This window comes from Parus major, chromosome 6 (assembly GCF_001522545.3).
Source record: "Parus major isolate Abel chromosome 6, Parus_major1.1, whole genome shotgun sequence".
Lineage (NCBI taxonomy): Eukaryota > Metazoa > Chordata > Aves > Passeriformes > Paridae > Parus > Parus major.
In genome coordinates, this window is record NC_031775.1 from 16,528,233 (window position 1) to 16,549,985 (window position 21,753).

At 36.1% G+C, this 21,753-nt stretch overlaps 1 protein-coding gene across 1 annotated transcript in view; it reads left to right on the forward strand.

Annotated features, from left to right (window-relative positions):
• The first annotated feature begins 694 nt into the window (after positions 1-694).
• Positions 695-21,753, forward strand: part of DNTT (DNA nucleotidylexotransferase) — a 104,005-nt gene continuing 82,946 nt past the window's right edge. Inside the window, exons 1-2 of the mRNA XM_033515796.1 lie at positions 695-823; positions 8,602-8,703. The gene's annotated coding sequence lies outside the window, so the exon portion shown is untranslated. The remainder of the gene's footprint in view (positions 824-8,601; positions 8,704-21,753) is intronic.

Sequence of the window (21,753 nt, forward strand, 5' to 3'; positions counted from 1 at the left end):
AGTTTTTGCTGGCTACAGCTCCTTGGCTTTTTGTAAATTAAGTTCTCAATTTTTGATTTCATAGAGATAGTTAAAAAAGCAGTATAAAAACTGTTCCCTTGATCATACCACTAGCATTTCTTACTAAATGCTCTCTATATGCTCATGAACATAAACCCTAAATGTGTTAAACTTATCTCAAAACTTTCAAAGTCAAGTTCGGCTTTGCAAAACCCTGTAGCAGCTGCAAGCAAATTGTTTTACTGGATGTAACATTGGAATACTGCCCTGGGAAAATATACTTGAGCAAAATAGGTCAATGAAATATTACTGTACAGAAAATAAGAACCGTTGTCCCTGTTTGTTTCTTCCCATTTTATACAAAAATAATGAAAGTAACATGACTTACCACATACTCATTTTTTTTTCTCCCAGGCACACATGTTGGAGTTGATTCCAAATAAGTTAAAGAAGCAGTTTCTCATGTCTGCTCTTCCTCCTTAAACTGTCCCATATGTATTTTGTTGTTGTTAGTGTGACTGACAGATTTGGCGTTCATGGTGGGTGGGAGAAAAACATTCTTAAAGTAAAATGCTAGAATATACTCATAGTCTAAATAAGCCTATAAAGAATGTTGGAAAATGAAGTCTTGCTTACAGCTATCTGTCTAGAAGTTTGATAAAAGTCTTGCTAATTGGTTTTGTTTTTTTCTCTTTTTTTCATTTAACAGGAAATAAAAATAACAACATAATCAACAGAAATCACAGAGTCTGAAAGGGACCTGGAGAGATCTTGGCAGGGCTTCAGCAGAGAGGCAGGATCAAACACAACTAGAAGGAATTGGGTCAGTCTTGGAAATCAGTTTGGTAACCCAATTTTTTAAACTGAGTTCTTGGGGATTTATCAGATTCACCATGTCCTTAAGTGGAACAGTAGGAAGAAGATCTAGAATAAGTTTTTTTTGTTCTACTGCTGGAGGGAGCAAAAGGAAATGTCTGTTTGTAAGGATAATTGCTGTCTAAGCACCAGATGGGCTTGACTAGGACATCCTGCTGTTTCTGAAGGAGCAAAACCAGTTTCATGAGCATTTGTTCATAAGCAGCGCTATGGGAAACTCTTGTTAAGTCTTTTCCCTTTCAGCTTTTCAATTTGGCTGCATTTTACTGAAAAATGATGTGTCTAAACTGGTCTCAATATACTGTTTATCCCATGGAAGTCACTCTCAGTAATATCCTGATAGACTTTAGGACTATGCTTGTTATGCAGCACCCATGTTATTAACAAAATCCTGAATACAGTTAAGACCAGGACAAACTCCTGTGGAACTCTACTTGAAATACTCTTTGTGTTTGGAGGTGATTCACAGGATATGTTGTCAATGAGAGTTGGACAACCTCTTGCAATAAACAGTGCTTTAATCATGTTTCTCTAGTTTATGTGGGGCCTTATTAAAAGCACTGGTGATAAGGGGCTTTGTGCCCCTTATCTAGGTAGCTATCACAATGAGGAAGGAAATGAGACTGGTTTGACACAGTTTGTTCCTGAAAAGTCAGTTTTTACTGCAGAAACAATTTATAGGCATATTGAGGCCCAACATTTGAATTGTATATTCATGAGAATTGAACTTGGGCTAACTATTCTCTAGTTTGCTCTCCTCCTTCCCCCCTGGCATTCAAGGGATGATATTTGCCTTATACATATACAAGGTATGAAAACACAGTTCCAGAGTCTTGAGTTTCCTTTGTGACTGGAGTAGATTGTTTTTTACCATTTTAATAAGTCAATTAAGGAGTTTTTCAGAGGCCAAAGAGAGCCACACCTGCCTAAGAGCTTCATGGATCTATGCCAATCTCCTTTTCTGTCACAGTGTTTTCCTCCATTCTTGTTCCTGTGAGACCATTCAGTGCTGTAGCAGGGGGAATCACAGGACACAATATATCCATGTTTGTCCAAAAGCTGTGAAAATCTTCATGTTATGAAATGGGCACGTGGGTTTTTTCCATGTCTGTTGTTCTAGTTTTGGTATGTGGCATTTCTTGGGATCACAAAAGACTGAGATCCAAAGAAGCCTCAAATAGAAAAAATTTGAAAACAAACCTCAGACCCCCAAAAACTTGCTGAGAATGGTTAGTACCATTGCTACACCAAGCCTGTACACTGATTTGGAACCTATCACCTTTAAATCATGTCCACTATATAGAGTTTGCTCCATACATATCCCCTTTTTCTTTATTTCAGTCATTCTTCAATCCATTTCTGGGGCATGTAGTTTCAACTGAATTTTAATTATTGCCAAATGCTGGGGTATTTTGTTTGCATGTTTTGTCACAGAGGCTGGATGCATGACAAACCCCATTGTCTCAAGGACAATTGCTCTTTGTGTGATCACTCAACCTTTTGAAATCTTTTGATATGGCTTTTCCTTGTTAGTTTGACTTTCCCTTTGGTTCTAGCAATAGATTCAGCTGTTATTCTAGGGAGTTTTACCACAGTGAACCATGCATTAAAAATGTACTCATTCTCATAGGTGTTTGTTTGTAGCCTGGATTTTGCACCTAGTTTTCTTTATCTTTTCAAAAATTCATGTTTTTAACTAGTACAATAAAATATAACAGTAATAAAACCACAACCTGCTACAAAAGTGACATTGTTCATTAGAAATTCTCTTTGATTTTTTTGAAGGCTGGAATTGATGCTGTAGTGCTTGGTTGTGATATCCTTTGCAAGTACTCGGTATTCTTTGCTGTTTAACTGAGCCACTTTTTTGATTATTATTCTTTTGAACACGTTGGTAAAACTTGCTGTCTGTTCCTCTAGATTCATATGCTGCCTTGTATCGTTTGCATTTGGACTTTATGTAGTTTCTTTATAAAACCTTTCCTTTGAAATTCATCTGTGTTGACTCTTCTGATAAAATACGGAAAAATGTGTATGAACAGCTTTCCATCTGGCAACATTTTTATGCACTAAAACCTTGTGAGTAAATTTAAAAACAGAAAATCAGTATTATTTCAATGTCTTGCCTTACTTAAATAAAATTCCTAGGCAACATAAATTTGAAATGCTGTGGCTGATGCTTGTTTTAAATTTGTTTTTAATATTCTCTGATGGATTTTGTTAGTATAATGAATTCTTGTTCAACCACTATTGATTTTTTTTTGAGGCTTGAGCACTGATATATGAAGAAAGTATTTTACCATGCCTATGACTCTTGCTATGAAATAAACGGAAAAATGTCAAAGTAATACTTCAGCTCTTAGTGGGCATCATTGCATGGTATTTTACAGTGGAAGATCTCAGCAAAGTTGACCCTGTTGGTGCAGGTATATTGTATAGTGTGGTGCCATGGTGTGTTATGATACTGTATTATATTATGATATATGTATGATACTGTATTAGAGTGTGTCTGTGATTCTGACATGCAGGTTTCCTTCAAAAACTTGCACCAGGTGAGGTTCTAAAGGTCAGAACTTCAGCTCTCCTACTTATTTAGAACAACTGAGATAAAACTGGACAGGATTGGATGGGGGGAACAGGACACTGCAAATCCAGGACCTTTCTGTAGAACAGAAGGAGGTCTGAGGGAAGCTGACTAAATGTTGTAGAGAGGAGGGAGAGTCTGAGAAAAGAATCTTCAATGTAAAGTTGTTTGGGCAAGGTACTTATTTCTTGTTGCCCCAAAGACAGCATGGGGAAGGAAGGAAGGAAGGAAGGAAGGAAAAGAGCAAGAAGTGATTGTTTTGGGAGGACCAAAGGGTTCAGGGAAGCGTGCTATTCACTATTCAAGAGGGACGCGGTGGAGTGTCCGTGTCAGCTGGCCAGCATCCAGGTATTGTTTGGACCAAAAATAAGCAGACCTCCTTTCTACTTCCAATCAGCAGATCCCTGAAAAAGAAATTGGGAAAATGAAGTTCTGGGCCTGTTAAATAAAGGCAGAGAAAAGGAGGAATTCCAAAGAGGAACAGGAGCTTGAAGATAGATTGAGAAATAGATAGAAGTTAGAGAAATTGAAGAGATTGACAAAGGGAGAGGGTTTTAGAAATGGACGGGTACAAAAAGTAAAGAAAAGGAGAAAGGAGACAAGCTGTACAAATAGAAAATATTTCTCAAGTTTTTGATTCATAAATAGGGCTTTTATATGTCTTATGTTCTTAGCCTGCTGACATAGATAAAATTTAATGAGCAGAGTTTATTTAACAGTCAACAGAGAATATGATAAAATCTCAATAAAAAGGACCTTGAAAGCTGAGAGGTCTATTTTTTTAAAATTTGGACTGTATTTGTGGAGATATCAAAAAGATATTTCAAGAGATACTTTATTTCTGTTTACTAATTGTAAATGAAAAAAACTATCAAGAAGAAAATGACTAGCTGCTTTTGATTTTTTCCCATTTGACTAACAAAACTTAACTCAGTAATTTCAAAACCTTTTATTCTAGATCTGTTTTATTAGCTTGCTTCTATTTATCATTTAGGTAATGGTAATGTAGTTGAACACCTATCACCATGGTATTAAGTGAAATTACATATAGGTAAAATGCTGTCATGATTACAGGAGAGGTATGAAAGGAATGCTCAGTGATGGATTATTTCCCACACCAAATGTGGAGGAATCTTCTATTGTTATATGCTGAATAAAGCCAGAGTTTGGTGTGCTTACATTAGCTCTCTTCTCATTTTTCTTCTGAACTTGCTTTTGTCAACCTTTCTCCTCCCATACCTTTAGTATCTCCAGTTCCGTTGTCAGACAGATACTCAAGAAAAACCATGAGTTTTCTCACAGGTATTTTCTTTGCACAGTGCCAAACTGCCTTGCATGAATCAGGGACAATACAAAGTTGTTTCTGTTTATTCTCTCCTCTTTCCTAAAGCCAGCAGCCATCTGAATAATGTTGGTTTCTTTCCAAGGAAATATGTGTTGCCTATTGGAAAAATGCTGGGGGGGAGACTTTGCTGTACCTGGTGGAATTAGGGTAGTAGTTGACTGCTGCTTATGCTGGCACCATTAAAGTAGAACTCAAGATGTTTTGCTACTCCTGGGGAATGTACTAGGAAATATTGGACCAATATACATTCATACTGGAAACTAATGGAGGACACTCCAGGGGCACTTCTCTTGTGTGTTGTAAACATTCCTCTGATGAGCTTTCTGGGGTCTGGATATGAGGTGTTTGGTATGCATCCATCTACTGACAGCATTATAAATATTGCATTTCTGACCTTCAGATTTTTTCTTTTGATCTCTGGTTAAATGATATATTTGCCAGTTTGACACTGCTGACATTCTGTCTGTTTGGTCTAGCATTGTTATACCACAATTCCTTGTGATCCCACTGTCACGGGAATGATATATCTCAAATGATGAATATACTTTGAAGCAATGTGTGGAATAAACACACTCCCTAAACCGCATTTATAAGAAGAGTTTTTATTGTAAAATTTCCACTTGAGTGTACAGTATAAATTATTTACCTAATGTCAATGTATTTAACACTGCTGTTTTATCAGATAGTTTAAAGGAGGATAAGCTACTATTTGGGTGGATAGCAAGTGTCTTAATTATGGCTTTAAGTATTTTCCCCTTACTTTTGTTTGCCCTTGCACTGTATTGGGCAAATCTGCATTTGCAAGACAATAAACTGAACAGTAGTAGAAACAGAAGCTTCCTGTTTTCCCTTAATGATGAATGCTTCACTTCTCTGGAAATATTCTTTTTTCTAGAACTGGTGAATATTCACTTCTAGAGGAGTGAACTGTAAACCATAGGAAGTAAGAAAGAATAAATGAACACAAAAACTTGCACTGTAGTGTAGTGTTTTTCTTATCTTCTTTTAGGTTTTTGAACACCACAAGAGCAGTCATATCAGAATTCATGTCTGTTTTCAGAAGTTGATTGGAAGTATGATGTGAATAAAAACTTGATAATGTTACCTGTATTCCTGTTAAATTGAAATCTGTTTAGATTCAAGTATTTTATGAAAAGTCAGTGGGAGTTTTTTTACACATAACCTTCATGTCCTCGTTCCTTTGTTATTAAAATGAAATGAGAACTTTAAAAAAAAAAAAAAAGTTGACAATAAATGTCAGGCTGATAAAAACCTTCACCACTGACCTTCAAAGCAATGAGATTTGACTATGATATGGTTATCCACTGAGGCCAGAAGTTACAAATCAGATGATGCAGTGATGACTTTCATCCTCCGGAACGTACACGTTCTGCATAACATCCCATGCCTCATTTGTCAACTCTTTTCCACTGTCCAGAGCATGATCTATTATTTCTCTTTGCAATTTTGCATCTCTCCATTGCTGGCAGACTTCAGCAGACAATTGAATTCCCTGGCAATTCTCTCCTCTAGGTCGGCTGTGCCCCAGTTCATAATGCTTCGTATGCTGTGCTGTACATGTGGTTGGCACATATGAGTGAAAAGTTATGGGAACATACACTGGCCCTGATACACCTGTATCAGCAAAATCAGTTGGAATGGCCCATAGCTTGTAACAGATTAGAAGTTATTTAATGTCCTAGTAAAATTGCTTTTAACTGTATTCATCTCCACTCTTTCCTGTTGGCTAGGGTGGCTGACCTTTAGTTGGAATTTCAGCTGCAGAAATAATTTTATTGTTTAGAGTTAACATACTGTCACAGCATGTGCTGCAGGCACTCTGATCCAGTGTCCCTGCTGTACCACTGACATGATGCCATCAGTGTTGCTTCACTGGCCAGTCCAGCTTTTGGATTCCTACTGACAGTTTGCAGGGTGCTACATCAGCTTCAGGTGTGTCTTTGTCTCCAGTGTTAAAGTAAGCTCAATAACATGTAAGGGACAATAACTATGAAGAAATTTTCAGGTTGCCTCACAATCAGTGACTCATTAAATAATTTATTTTTTTTACAGGGGATCTTACCTCTTTTCCCCCATAATTTTATCTATCAAGACTTCATAAATAATTGCAGATCCAAAAGGGAAGCTTGAATTGAGGTATTGAAAGATTTAAGTGTCTTAAGAACTGAGGTTCTACTCTGGATGGACTGAACTCAGGAACCTCATGATACTATAAGTAATTATTTTCATCTGCCTTTTTGTTCTCCTAACAGATGAATTGCACTCAGCTCTCTTAACTCTTGCTGTTTCTCACAGTGTGCAAACCCCTGCAAGTCAACACTTCTGTAAGAACAGAACAGCAGGAGAGAAAGGCCAGAAAGAATGCAATAATTTTTTTTTGTGAGGGTTTCTTAGATCAGTCTCCTTCAGATTTTTTATCTGTATCTCAGTAGACCTGAGAGCCCAGATATTTGCTTGTCACACTAAACAGGCTGAAACGTCTCACCTGCACAAGTGTGGTTAAGGGTCTCTAGGAAAGGGAGGAACATCCTAGGAGGGATATGGTGGCCAACTTTGGCTGTGTCTCTGAAAGACTGGCTTTCACCCTGCTACCGACACAAACTGGACTGAAAAAAAACCAGACCCCTCTGTTTGATCTGAGCCAATATAAAAATTCATAAGGATTGCCTTCCTGCCTCCTGTTTTTTTCCCCCTGAATTTCTGTCAATTTTTCTGCTTCCAGATTACAAACTGCCAGTGGGAGTGGGGTGTCTCCCCTTCTTGAAAAATTAGAAACACCTCAAAAACAAGGTTGTTGTGGAAAAGCAGCTTTCTGTGTCTGTTCACCCTGTCTGAAAGACAGAGCTTTCATATTTATGGTGTTTAATTCTCTAACGAAAACCTCCTTAACTGAACAGCCTATAACTAGAAAATACATTTACAATTAGTTCCCACTGTGAACTCCAGTTTTAAATCCTCAAGAGTTTTCTGTGCTACTGCATATAGAAGAATCCTAAACCAGCTTCCTTTTAAAAGACGATTCTGTTCAAATATGATCAGTCTCAGAAAGAGCAAAGTTGAAATTTAGCATTTCATATAAAATTTCTGTGCTATTTGTTAGCTTCAGAATAGTAGAATTTAGGAGAATTATTGAATAACCTTGCCTGTTTCAGAAGGTGTCACCTCCTTTAAGACTTAGTTGTAAAATTTTTGCCTAATAGAAGAACTTTAATTTTTGGATTTAACATTATTTGGAAACTTGAAAAGCAAAATCAAGTGAACTTCTTGAATAGAGATGACACCACCCCTTTTGTTCACAGAGGAGATTAAAACAGTACTGGGAATTATTTGTCAAATGTTATATGGAGTTTCAGTATTTACGCTTAATTTTTTGTGAGGGGATTTTAGTAGGATTTTGCTAAGTTCCCCAGTTGTTTTTATTATTTGTATTGTTTGCACACTTTGAGTGTTCTGATAAATGTTCTAAATAATTTATTTTTTTTTACATTAACTCCCTAACTCATAAACAGAATATGCTGCAGAGAATTGTTAATCTGGTTATTGTGTTTAGATATCTAAATTGCAAATCCATTGCAGATGAAGCCATTCATTTTTATAATGGAATAAGCAAAGATAAAAGCACTTTCAGAAAGGTTGCCTTTTAGTGAACTGTTTTATTGGGATGACCCCAGGAGCACTCAGTTAAAGTTCAGGGGAGAAGAACTTGAATCAAATGAAGTGCTGTTTATTTCCAGAGAGGATCTTAATCCTTAATGTGCTTTTCTTAATGTTACAGGATCTTCTGGGGGAATTTGTTGTTCTTTGAAGTTGCCAGCTGAATTCTGAAAACTTTGCAAGAGAACAGAGCTCTTTGCTGGACTGACACAGCACAAAGGAGGTGAAATTATATCACTGTTAATGAATGTTTTTCAGCACATTTTGAGAAGATGAATTGGTGTTAAAAAGAAGTGAGGAGGATCAATGGTAACTATTCATTTTACTGTTTGAGTAACAGTAATTTCAGATTAAAAATATCAACACTTTCTCCTCCTCGATCATGATGAGGACACAGTGAAACAGGGAATGTATACTAACACAAACTGCACTGAAGAATAAGCTATTGCAGTCAGTTATAGAAAGTGAGTGACCCAGTGTGTTTTCAGTCAGTAATAGGGTGAAAACAGAAACCAGGAAAGACTTTCTGAAAGGTGAAAGGCATTTTAAGTTGAATAGATTTTAATCTAGGGAAGCTGATCTTATATAAGGTTTAACTAGTAAAGCTTACTTCTAAAAGATTAGCACAATGAGGTTGCAAATCAATTTTGGAGTGCTTGATTTGAAGAAATGAGTACTGAACCCGGAGATGAAAGTTATTCTCACCAAATATACACAGAGAGTAGGTGCCAGTGGCCACATACACATGCTGTACAATTTTTTCCACTTCTTCAGGAAAATGTAGTGAATACCATTTTAATTAGTTTTAATTTCACTGTTCTACATTTGTTTCTTACAGGGTTAACAAATATGATTTCAGATAAGTCACTGCAGTAGCAGATCTCCTAACAAAAATGCTTAGATGTATTTACTCTTCAGGGTAAAATCCAATAAGAAAAAAACACTACTCAGAAAATCCTGATTTAATCAATTCTCTTCCTATATATTTATTCTATATTCTGAGATTTAATAATGATGATCAAAAATGCCTTTCAAAGCAAAACAATGGATAACAATCCTCAGTTGCAAAAATCTGCGATCACAGATTTACTCAGTGAAATGAATGAGTTTCTATGGGCTGTAATACTCTAGACCTATCTTAACTCTGTTGCTATATCTACAGTGCATGGAGGAGGTGGTAGCGTTTAGTAAAGAGAAATAAATACAAAACACTAGAATGTCATGTTGTAGCAGTCCATAAGGGGGAGTATTCAACTGCATTGAATCCTTAGAGCTCAGGAACAGAGAAGGAAGGAGATCTAATGCAAAGCAGTTGCTCTCCTGTTGACAGAGAAAAGTCATATCCTAAAAGAAGAGTTTGGCAATTCTTTACACTCAAAATAATTTTCACCCCATGTATGCATAAAACCAAATAACAAATGTCTTACTGACGCAGAACTAGTATAATTAAGTTTTCAAAAATGGAGGGGTGGGGTTTTTTTGTTGCTTGGAATAGTTTCTTCTTAACTGGATGGTTAATTTATTAAATTTGTAATATTTATACATACAGAATGAATGTTTAGTTTTCTTTCCCATATTCATGTAGGTTCTACCTGTAATTTTACCATAGGTAGTTGATGTAATTTCACGTTGTTTACAAAAGGACCTTTTATTGTTACTGCTGTAACTGAGATAGGAATCTAGCCCACAGTACACATTCATGCATGAGACATTTGCAGCTGTCAGGGTTGGCAGTTCATTGGCTTGTTTTGAGATCTGTGGATAAACCCAGTGCAGATTAATGACAAGATACAGGATATTTTATTTTTTTTGATAACTGACACTTGGTATCAAGGGGGCTTAACATGACAGTTGACTATTAGTTTATCCTGGCAAATTTTATGTGCGAGACAATTGAGTAAAGCCATGCTTTGGAAAGAAAATGTTGTACCTTGCCTTTTATTTGGGAAACTCCATGTTCTTGAGAAATGCTATTTACACAATTTAAGCAAGTCATAATTATCAAAGTTGGATAGAATTCTTAATGTTCCCCTATTTGTCAGCAGTGAAAATACAGGGAATTCAGAATTTTGTGCTGTACTAATGTGCAACAGCCTCTCACTGAACCTTCATGCACAAAATATTGTACTAATTCTAGAATTATTTTCAAATTCATTTTTATAGTGACCAGCATATGAAAGGCAGATAAGTGTTAAGGTTTTACCTTCTTGTTTGTCTGCCAGGGCTGATATTCCCCATGTGAATACATCATCTTGTAAATGGAAGCTGTGTTATGATACCCCAAGTCTCATGACTTTGATACACTTTCTGGTGAATAGATGTTTGCTGATTATATAACTTCAGGACTTAATGTTTGCTCAGTTTGAAATGAGCTCTTTAGTGAAGATTTTATTTGAAGATGATCTGCAGTCATTGATTGTAAGCCTAATGGATTTTCTCTCCACTTTTGGATTGATTAAACAGTGATTTCTGACTTAGACATTTGGGAGTAAGTGATATTGAACACAGACATTTCATGTATGCTTTTATGCTTTAGTAAGCCAAGTTCAAAAAGTGTCTCAACAGTAATTGGAAACAATACCTTTCTCTTTATCAAACCATTGCTGAAAACGGCCAAAAATACTGAAATTTGTCTTAATGAGCCAGAGATAATAGTTCCATTTTTTGGAAGGATTACTTTTTCTAGAAATCAGTTTGTGTTTAGAGGGAACAAGAAATGTGTTCTCAGTCTGGAACAGTAGTTATCACTCCTTTCTCAGATGAACTGTTTGAGTATTTGATGTTCCTTCCCTTCACCAGCAAAAATAGTGATCACAAGAGCAGGAATTTTAGCTGAGCTGTTCTTAGCACAGAATTGTCCTCATGTAGCAATATTATCCCTTTGTGTTGAAGTAATTAATCTAAATTGTTCACTGAACAATTCCTTCTCCATTTCAGTTTACTGTTCAAATATTTCTGGATAAAATATTGCTAGATAAAACACTGAAATCTGGCTTTAAAAAATGATTAATTTCCCTTTTATGGACAGTATAATCTGCTTACAAGTTTCAATTACATTTATGAGATTAGGTTAGAAGAATTTATGTTTAGAACATATCACATGAAGAAAGAAATGAAACCTCTATGAATAGAACCAAAGTTTATGTGAGGGGTCATAAAGGTCATATGTGCAGTGAGACTGGACTTGTCATGTCTTAAAGACATGTATCATATTCAGCCATTATGCAAAATATTATGGTATAATGTGCTGTACTGGATGGTATAGCAATAAGAAAATGTGCCTTTGGTTAATGTACTCCCTCACTCCCTGAATCCCTCAGGAAAAGTCACTGTCCTGAATCTTTGTTGATATATGACTGCTCTCTCAAATAAAGTCATACCAACTGAATGATAAATGTTTTCAACTTTGAGCATTTGACCTACCCAACACAGACAAAATGTTTTTAACATTCACAGAAGTGAAAAGTGTGTACGTGTGAATACACCAGTATGCAAGTTAAAAGCACATTTCTTCTGCACCAGTTGTAAAGGGCACCACTCTTCCCTAGATCCTACTGAACACTTGTTTACTTATTTAGGCTTCTGAAAACCTTAGATGTGTCTCTTATTGAAACTCAAGCTTTTCCTTGCCATCTATTCAAGTTTCAGTTGTACTAGCTGAAGCAGAAATAATCCAGAAGCTGGCCTTATACTGGGAATGAAAATGAAATGATTTCTACTCAGTGTAAAAATCACATCACTCATCTTGGTCTTCTCTTCCATGAAGTCTTCAAATAGATTTGTAAATTCATAGGTGTTAAGGTTGCAAATGACTAACAGTCATTATAGAGTGTGACTTTTTGCATAACAGAAATTGGTTGATGTAAAAAACCTACAGATTTTATATCCTCTGACTGTGATTGAACTAAAGAATATACTTCATAAAAATATTCAGTTTTGATAAAGAATTTCCAGTGTTTGAAAATTTTCCACCAATGCATCTGCACAGAAACTGATGAAGGTGAATGGATGACATTTACCATGTATTTCTGGTGAGAGCTTGGATATATCAAGGTGGCTGCATGTTGTGTCATACGAGTCTAAATATATCTAAGTGTGAGTATATCTCATTAGGGCTTGTCCTGATGTGTCAAAATATGACTATTAAAAACCAAGATCATAGTTAAAGGAATGCCTGCAACTTACTTAAACTAGAGCATATATTTTAAAAAAACCGAAATCATAGTCAACCCCCACCCCAAACACTGTTCAGTGCTGTTACCAAAATCTGACAAAAGCCAGAGATCTAACACATAAGATATTAAACTGATTGCTCTGGGATTCATTTTGTTTGTGCTTGTACAGGACTCAGTGTTTACAGGACTTAGATAAACCAGTAAATGTCACCAGCAGAATAAGGTGACTTTTTTTTTTTTCTTTTTACTTCTCATTAAAAAAATGATATTTTAAAATAAAAATAGCCCTAAATTTAAAAATAAAATAAGAAATTAGGACAATAAATATTTTGAAATTGCTTTATGTTGCCTGGCTTCACATCAAGCGAAACACATTTTTCAGCCTAAGCTGAATTTGGGTTATTTTTGGATAATTGATACAAGGAGTTTCATTTTTGGTTGAATGAACACTTTCAATCACGGAGAAACATTTTGGTTTCATTTTATGGTCAGTGTCCTGCTTTTCCTGATCAAAAAAGTATTTATTTCAGCAATTGTTCAGAAAATCAATCAAACCCACTTTCTTTACCTGCTCTCACTCCTACTCTGTGTGCTTCTCTGCATTCAGTATAAAGTGCTTGCCCACGTGAATTCACTAATTTGCCCAAGAACTATACTTAATTAGGGGCCTTGTATGATCACTTTACAGGATGAAGAGAAGAGAGAAGATGAAATAGAAGAGAGGTGCAAAAGCTTGGCTTAGAGTTCTGCAGAAGGAATTTATTTCTTGTATGACCACAAAACCAAGCCAGGTGGTTTCTTCTGAATCAGGTCTGACTCCAGTCTGTTGGGCACTGTCAGCCCAAGCACAGCTGTTGCCTCCCCACACCTAACACCCTCACTTGAGCAGGAAGGTTTCTTTACTTGCACAGGAATTAATTGATCATAAACCCATTGGCTAATGTGAATATAGAATCCCAGCAATCCTGATGCCTGCTACCCTAACATTGTCCATATGCCTGAAATTGCTGGCCCTGTAGTACTTTTAGGCCATGGGATCCTATTGAATTCAATGCTTAGCAGTAGAACTCGGAGCTCTAAAGATTTATCTTGTTCATTAATGTTCAAAAATGATTCCTTTTAGCTGAAATCCAAGCACAGTCTTCAGACCCTTGCTCACATCTGTGCTCAATCAATTTTCTCATTTCTAGGCTTTGTCTAAAAGGCAGAAAAATGAGCTTTGTTTCCTTTGAACCTAATGATTATCCTAACCTAATTGTTAATATGGATACCTTGTGTCACACAGCTGAAAAAGATTGAAAAGCAGTGATCTAAATGGAAGGTGGATGAGTTTGGAGCTTCTAGTCACTTATGAAAATAAAAAGCCTGAAGAGTGCCAAGTACGCTTCTTAAGCTTACATATGTGCCTCTTTTGAAATGTGAGGGAGGGGAATAATATTGACTATTTTTCAGGCATGTTCAACACAAATTAGGGAGCAAAGTGATATATAACTGTTCATGTGTGTCTGGTTTATTTGTAGTACTGAAACAACTGTAACAAGGTTGAGTGTTTTTAATGTATCCATTTAAATAGTTGTCAATTAAATGTGGCTTCTTGGGATATACAGCAACAGGAGAAACCTTCAGTCATTGCTGTAAGGCAAAATTAGTCTCAAACATGACAAGAAAAGAACCTGAGTGATCATTGTTTTGATGTGTTGTTAAAATCTTTCTTGCTTGCTCTGGAGATAATTGAGGAGGCTCTACAACCTTTCTTAAAAGTAATTAATGAAGTGACTGGCTCTACTTATATATGAGATGCCTTCTCAGCTGGATCTTCTAACCTCAGTTTGCTCAGGCTTTGCAAGGACAAGGCTTTTCAAATTTTCTTGGATGGTTTACGGAGTCAGGTCAAGCAGTCGACTTCTTTTGGCTCAGACATTTTGGAGAGAGACTGAGTTGTAAGTTTTGATGTCAAATGTACTGTACTGAGTGACAAGGTAGTTACAAATTCTAACTCCATCTGCTGTGTACTGTGTATTTAGTAGTTTTATTTTACTAGTTTACTTTTCCATTATTTTCCTAATTATTTTACTCAATGAACTTGCTATATTCTTGTGCCAAGCTGTGTAACATAGCTTTGGAACACATTATGAATGCAAATACATCAAGTAGAACTGGTCTGAAGAAGTATTGTCAATTGTAACTTCTTTCCTGCTTAGTCCTTTGAAAGAGTTTTCCATAATTTCTGCCCCTCAGCTGTACCCTTTTGTGTTGCACTGCTGCTGGTTTACGCTGGTATTTGTGCTGTAAGCTGATGTGGGTAGCGCAGCTGTGGAGGTGACATGAGGTGATCCTGTTGTGGTTTGCTGTGAAGCAGAGGGAGCACGTGTGATGGCTTCCTATCATGCCACAAAGGCTGCTGGGTTTGTGTTTTGTTGCCTCACGATTTTGACCAGTGAGCAGTGATGACAATATGTCTAAATGGTTGCTAAAAGTGAAGAATATTACTTCCTCTAATATCTTCTCCCTCAAATGTGAGTTTATTCCCTCTCAGAAACATCCACTCTTACAGTCTTATTTAGGTAGTTTCTTTGACCTCTCTTTGCCATTACTCATCAAGAAATATTTATGTTCGGTTCCTTTCACCACACTGTTTACAACCAGAACAGTAACGGCCCTTGAAAAGTTATCTGAGCCCTTTTTTTCCCAACCATCTAAGCTGAGCATAATTGCCCACAATTGTATGCTCTCTCTGTCCCCCATCACGTGTGTGTCCCCATGCCACTCTCCCTCCTTGCTTTTAACACTTGTACAATGTGTAGGAAAGGATAAAGAAGACATTTTAACTCACATAACATGTATACAAGTGAAACAAGGAGCCAGGAAGCCATTGAGTCTGTACAAAAGGAAAGATATACCGTACATATAATTACTTGTGACAAAGAATTTTCAGGATTTACTGAAGTATGAAAATATACATGGATTTTTCCCTCTGCAGGTTGTGCAATATGACACATTTTGTACTGTATTAGATGCCAAGATAATGGAATGATCAGATTTTCTGTAGATACAAACCCATACTGTTAGCAAAATATAATTTTATCAATGTTTACTGCATGGTTCTGTAGTTATGATACATGTGCACACACATCCCCCAACCCCCCTTACAATTCTTTAATTTGACTTGTGTACAGTTTCTAGATCATGTCCCATTTTATTTACATAAAATTTCATTTCTCAGAAGAGACATCTTGGATTTTTTTCTCATACATTTAAAAACCTTAACTACACATTATTTTAGTAGTACTGAGTATCTTCTTGCACAGACTTCTTGACATGATTTTGATATCCATTCACTCACAGCTGTCAAAGCTGTAGTCTGTGTACATTGTTATGGCTTCCTTGTTCTTTGAAGGATATTGTACAGTAGCTGTACACGTTATGTTGAGATATTCAGGTGCTCTCTTTGATGAGTCTGTAGAGCACAGACTGTTGGGTAAGGCCATAAGAGAGAAAAAACACTGTTTTCCTCAGTGCCTCACGTAATTAACTTGGTGGTTTGGCCTAAATATATACAGGAGATTATCTCCAAATTATCTTATTTTATTCAATTGCTTTGGGCAGTGAGAGCTTGGGTGGTAGGCTGGTGTGACTTCTCTGGTGTTTAACTCAAGCTTGCAGAAGAGCAGCCCAGAGCATCAGGAAATGAGCTGTTTTTTGAAAACATGTATGTACTTGCCAAAATATTATTTCTTGGCTATATGATAATTTTGGGATCTACTGGTACCTGCTGTCCATAACCACAGCACAGTCTCAGGATTTAGGCCTTTCTCTCCTCTAACTTGTCCTGCTTTTACATCTTTGTAAAATAATACAGTTGCACAGACAAATTTAGCCCCTGTTTTGTTTTTCATGTTTGTATGGCTGACATTTTGAATTCTAGTGCATTGTAAACTTCATAATGATCTGCCAACAGCAAAATAAAACTAAGATACTGATCTGTGTCCTTAATAACATCACAAAGTGCAAAGTGACTAAAAATAGCATGAATTTTTTTAGTAATTTTTTGAGTAAATTGTAACAGAGCAGCATTTTCAAATATGTTTACCTGCTTTATATCCTTCCTGCTGCCATGCTTCATAAGACACAATAATAATTAGTTTAGCACAGGAGCAGAAAAGCAGAAGGATATAGGAAACCTTATGGAAAGAAAGACATTGAAGTGTTCTGGTAAAATTCTTTATTATGGTGTGTTATTTTGATTTGTCACTTACATATCAAATTACCAGCTTGATTAATAGTTATGTGATAGTATGTTGTGTCTGACTTTTATCTAGAAGAAAATTAATTTCCATTTCTTAAAATTGAATCATCTCTGCAGCAGAAAACACAGAAAAGAGGAGTAAAGCTCATAATGTAGCTGCCTCAGTTAGTTGTAATTGTACAATGTGTCTTTGAAAAGTATAAAAATGTGTCAAAGCTTGTGGTGGAATTTTTTAATAAACAGGTGTGCATGCAATAAAATAATGTCATGATACTTCTACCTATCATTTAAAGAGTCAGAAAGATGATTCAGGGCTGACTTTTCAAACATATTCTGCAGATAGTGCTTTTTTTTTTTTGTTTTAGTGAACACATGCTCACTACTAAGTAAACATGCAGTGCTACACTGGGGCACGGTTTCTAGGGGCTATTGCAACTTTGCCACATAGTAATATTGAGTTTTCTGCAAGATGAAACAATGGAAACAAACTTTGAGATAGCCTGGAAAAGAATTGCTCATAGCTCGGATAAATAATTTTTTATGCAGTTGGATATAAATTAACCTTCACTGTAGTTAAAGGTAGAGCCATCAAATCCATACTGCAAAATAAAAACCATGTAAGTATTTTGTGATACTCCAGGCAGCTGCCAAATTAATAAGTGAAATCAGTAAGAAATGGAAAGTATGCTTTTTGTGGAAATTGTATCAAGAGCTGTTTTGTGTTAAAAAAATCCTGCTGCCTGATGCTAAAATTTTCTGCTATGAATTAATTACTCAGCTAGGTTACTTCTGCTGTAATTAGTTCTGCATTAGTGGAACGCTGCACCTCAATAAATTAAAAAGGCGAGAATTCTGCTCCATTCCACTCTGCTTTTCAGCTTCCTTCAGTTCAAATTTCTAGGGTAAATAAAAAGGCTTCTAATTGATTTTTCCTTCACCTGCAAAATTCACAACACATCACTTGGATGAACATCTGTTTTGTTTTCTCTCTGTAGATAACACAAAGATGTGTCTAACACTCATCAGCAGTTCCTTCAGCTTCTCTGGTGCTGGTTCTGACTTCTTCCTGCAGCTTGTTTCAGTGGAGTGTGCAGAAAGAGCTCTGTCAGGACTCACTGTGCTGTTACCTGTTGCTTTTGCTCAATAGCCAAAAACTGAGATAAATTTTATCTTGGTTTGACTTGCATAAGCTCTTAAGAAGGGGCAATTTTGAATAATATTATTAATGTTTTTCTTCCCTTTGCAACAACATTATCTATGGTACTTACTCATACTTCTCTTATATTAATTGGTCAGATTAGCTCCTCACCTTGATGGTGTGGGAACTTGCCTGTACTACTCAAAATTGAATGTATAGCTGAAAGATTTCTGTGAATCATGGAAATATCCTTTTCCCAGTTTTCATTGTTTTGGCATAGGTACATCTATCTTTATTAAATGTGTCATGCTTTACCTGTAAATGTAGAAGGCATAAATCTCACACATGCTGCTGTTTGTATGTTCTGTAATGTAAGTAGGTCTGGAAATGCTGCAGTGTCACTGCAAGGTGCCTCAGTTCTACCACCTAGTAACTATTGTAACACCTAATTAAAAGAAGATAAATGAACAATTTAGATGTTTTATTTGCAGTGTCCTACTAGAGGAGCAGAAGAGGACATAAATATTCTTTGTAGATAAAGAATGATAAGAATTGCTATTATAACAGTGTTTGTTTCTAGTATTATATGGTTATATAAGAAGTTTCTGAAATGTCCACAGAAATGTTATTGAGTCATTGTTGATATAAATAATATTTACTGCTGCCTAAATTTAGACTGTGCAACCCCATTTGTGTAGCTCCTCATCTCTGGAAGGTTGCTTGGTATTTCTTAGTTAATGGAAATGGCTTTAATACTAGCAGTGAGATAAATGGGACCAGCTAAATAAATGCTGCTCAAAATCCAGGCAGATTTACCTTTGTAAACCATGCTTGGAAGAGATGCATAACTGTCAGAGGAGCTGCCTGGCCATGTACATTGATGGGATTATGTAGATATGTCTCTGCTTGTTGCTAAAGGTTCACATGGCTCTCGTGAGACTAAAGTATAAAGAAAACCATTGATGTACCAGCACAAAAATCAAATAGTCCAATAACAATCACAACAAGGAGAAGCAACTACCATACACAGAGTAACTAAAGAGAACAATTGTAAACCTTGTTATTGAACAGAGAGACTGAAGGATGAGTGAAAATAATAGTTTCCAGGGAATATAGGCATATTGATGTGAGTAGGATCCTGCTAGGATTTGTCACCAATTACTTTTTCCCTAAGCTGTAAGGGAGAACCCTATTGCTCTATTTAATTATTCAGAGCTATGATAATGCTCTTCCCTAGTTTTTTCAGAAGTGGCTCAGAAAAAAACCCTGACCTTTCTAGAATACCTCTGTATGCAGTAAATTAAACAAGCTGTTAGCTCTTGGTATGATTTAAAAGATGTTGCCAAATAAATTATTTTTATTCAGATTTTCATTTTTATTAAGTAGCGAAACCCCCCCCCAAAAAAACCAACCAAAAACCCCCAGCTATTGACCATATATATCAGAAATATTGTACATCTGATGAAAATAGCTACAAAATTTTGTATCCTAAGTATACTTTATATGCCAAATAGCATCACACAGCCAAGCAAGCACATTAAAAACATGTCATCATTTAATAAGTTTTTTGAAATGCTTGGTCATATGGCTTATGGAGTTTATCATCTTTGATGGGAATAATTCCAACACCTATACCTCAGAACTGCCCCCTAAAAATATTCTAGTGGTTCAAGGAATAAAATTACCACAGGATCAATTAGGCTGGAAAATACCTCTGACAGTGAGTCCCACCTTTGACTGAACAACACCTTGTCAACCAGACATGACACCAAGTGCCACATCCAGTCTTCCTTAAACACCTCGAGGGATGGTGACTCCACCCGTGCCCTCATTCCTATGCCTAATGACCCTTTCTGTGAAGAAAGTGCTCCTAATGTCTAACCTGAATCTCCCAGTTTGAGACTATAAAAAGGGATGTGGGAGAATTAATTTTTAAGCCAGGAAAAACACCTGCTGTATGATTTTTAGGCACTGAGGGATTGGTAGGACAGGTATAGATGACAAAGGAAATGCTTAGCAGCCAAGATAGCCAGAATTCAAACAGAAGAACAGTAACAGAAATATCTAGACAAAACACGAATGTGAGAGGCATTAAAAATTTTCCATGAATTGGTTCACTGGAAAATACTGAAGTACTGAAGAAAAATTCCTAAATGAAAAAGGTAAGGAAAATTAACCATTGTGAAACAATACTGCATGAGATGCTGTTAAACCTGTGTGAAATAAGAAAACATCCAATCACTTCTCTGATTTTTATTGTTGTCATCTGAGAGATGCTTTCTCTGAAGGTTAGCAGATTGTAGCTATGTATTAAAAGGAAATTTCACAATTCACCTCATGAAAGCTACATGAATGGACAAGTACTATTTTATAAAATATTTACAATGCAGCTCACATGACAGCAGGGCACTGAAAGACTGACAACAATCAAGAACGTGCAGTGAAAGCATGTGTAAATACTGAAATGCAGAGGAGCTGTACATTGCAGCAGTTTTCCTCTCAAAGAACCTCCCTTTGAAGTTGATCAGTACTCTGCACCTCAGAGGAGTTTGGGATGCTGTTGTTGGCACCTACATCACAAGTGATGAAAAATGTTTACTTAAATGGCCATCAGTATTTGTGTCAAATTCTTAATCTTTGCCTTTGATAGTCTGCAAAAGTGATCCATAGCAAGAACATAAAAGTTTGTTCAGATTTTCCTCAAGGAATGTGCAATACTCTGAACTCCATGAGACTGTAATGAGATGGAAAATTTCTGCAGGTTTCTGTGGTTTTAGGCCACTAATCACATGTGGTATCATGACTCAGATAACAGTATACTATTCCTTTGTCATAAATAAGAGACGTGCTTTTTCTCAGTTGTATTTTCTTTCTATCTAATGCATGTTCTACTTCCTGTAGTACTGTCAAAAATATTATAATATCATAGGAGAGTAAGTAATTCACTCATCTGGGATATGGAAATCCTGTTAATTTTAGAAGGTATATTTAATAAAATTGCATCATTGGCAGAGACTTTTTCATGTTATACTGTGTTTATTAGAGAAAATCTCTTTGCATTAGGTTCAAAGCCAGAAATTGATTTCCAAAGGAGCCGAGTGCCTAGGTTGCTTAGATATTTTGAAAATCCCACTAGGTCTCTGTTTGCAGCTTTTTGGCACCTAAATACCCTCAAAAATCTGGCTTAAGAGTTATAACAGTAACACAAAGGAATAATAACTTGTTATTCATGCCAGAAGGATTTTACTGGCACTGAGCATAATGATGTTACACTGGGGAAAATTATATTTACATGTTTTAGAGCACTGAATTAATTATAACATAAAATAAAACTTTGTTTAACATATGTAAAGAATCTGTTCTCCAATACATTATTCCTTGTAGGTATTGAGATGAAGTGTTTTACCAAGCCTAGGAAAGCTCTAAACAGGGAAGTGACCGGTGTCCAATGGTTGATTAGTGGTCTGAAAAAAAGACATGGAACAACCAAAACAGATTGCTCAGCCTTAATGCTAGATCCATGCCTATTATTTTTTTTGCTTCCTTGCTGATATTCTTTTGCTTAAACCTCTTAAAGTCAGCTTGTCCATTTTCCAGTTCTTATGAAAATATCTCATATAATTTCAAAATAACCTTGAAATGATTTATTTTGACAATTTTAATGTTATAAATCCAAAAGAGGAATATATATTTTGGCTTCTGGGTCATCCCTAG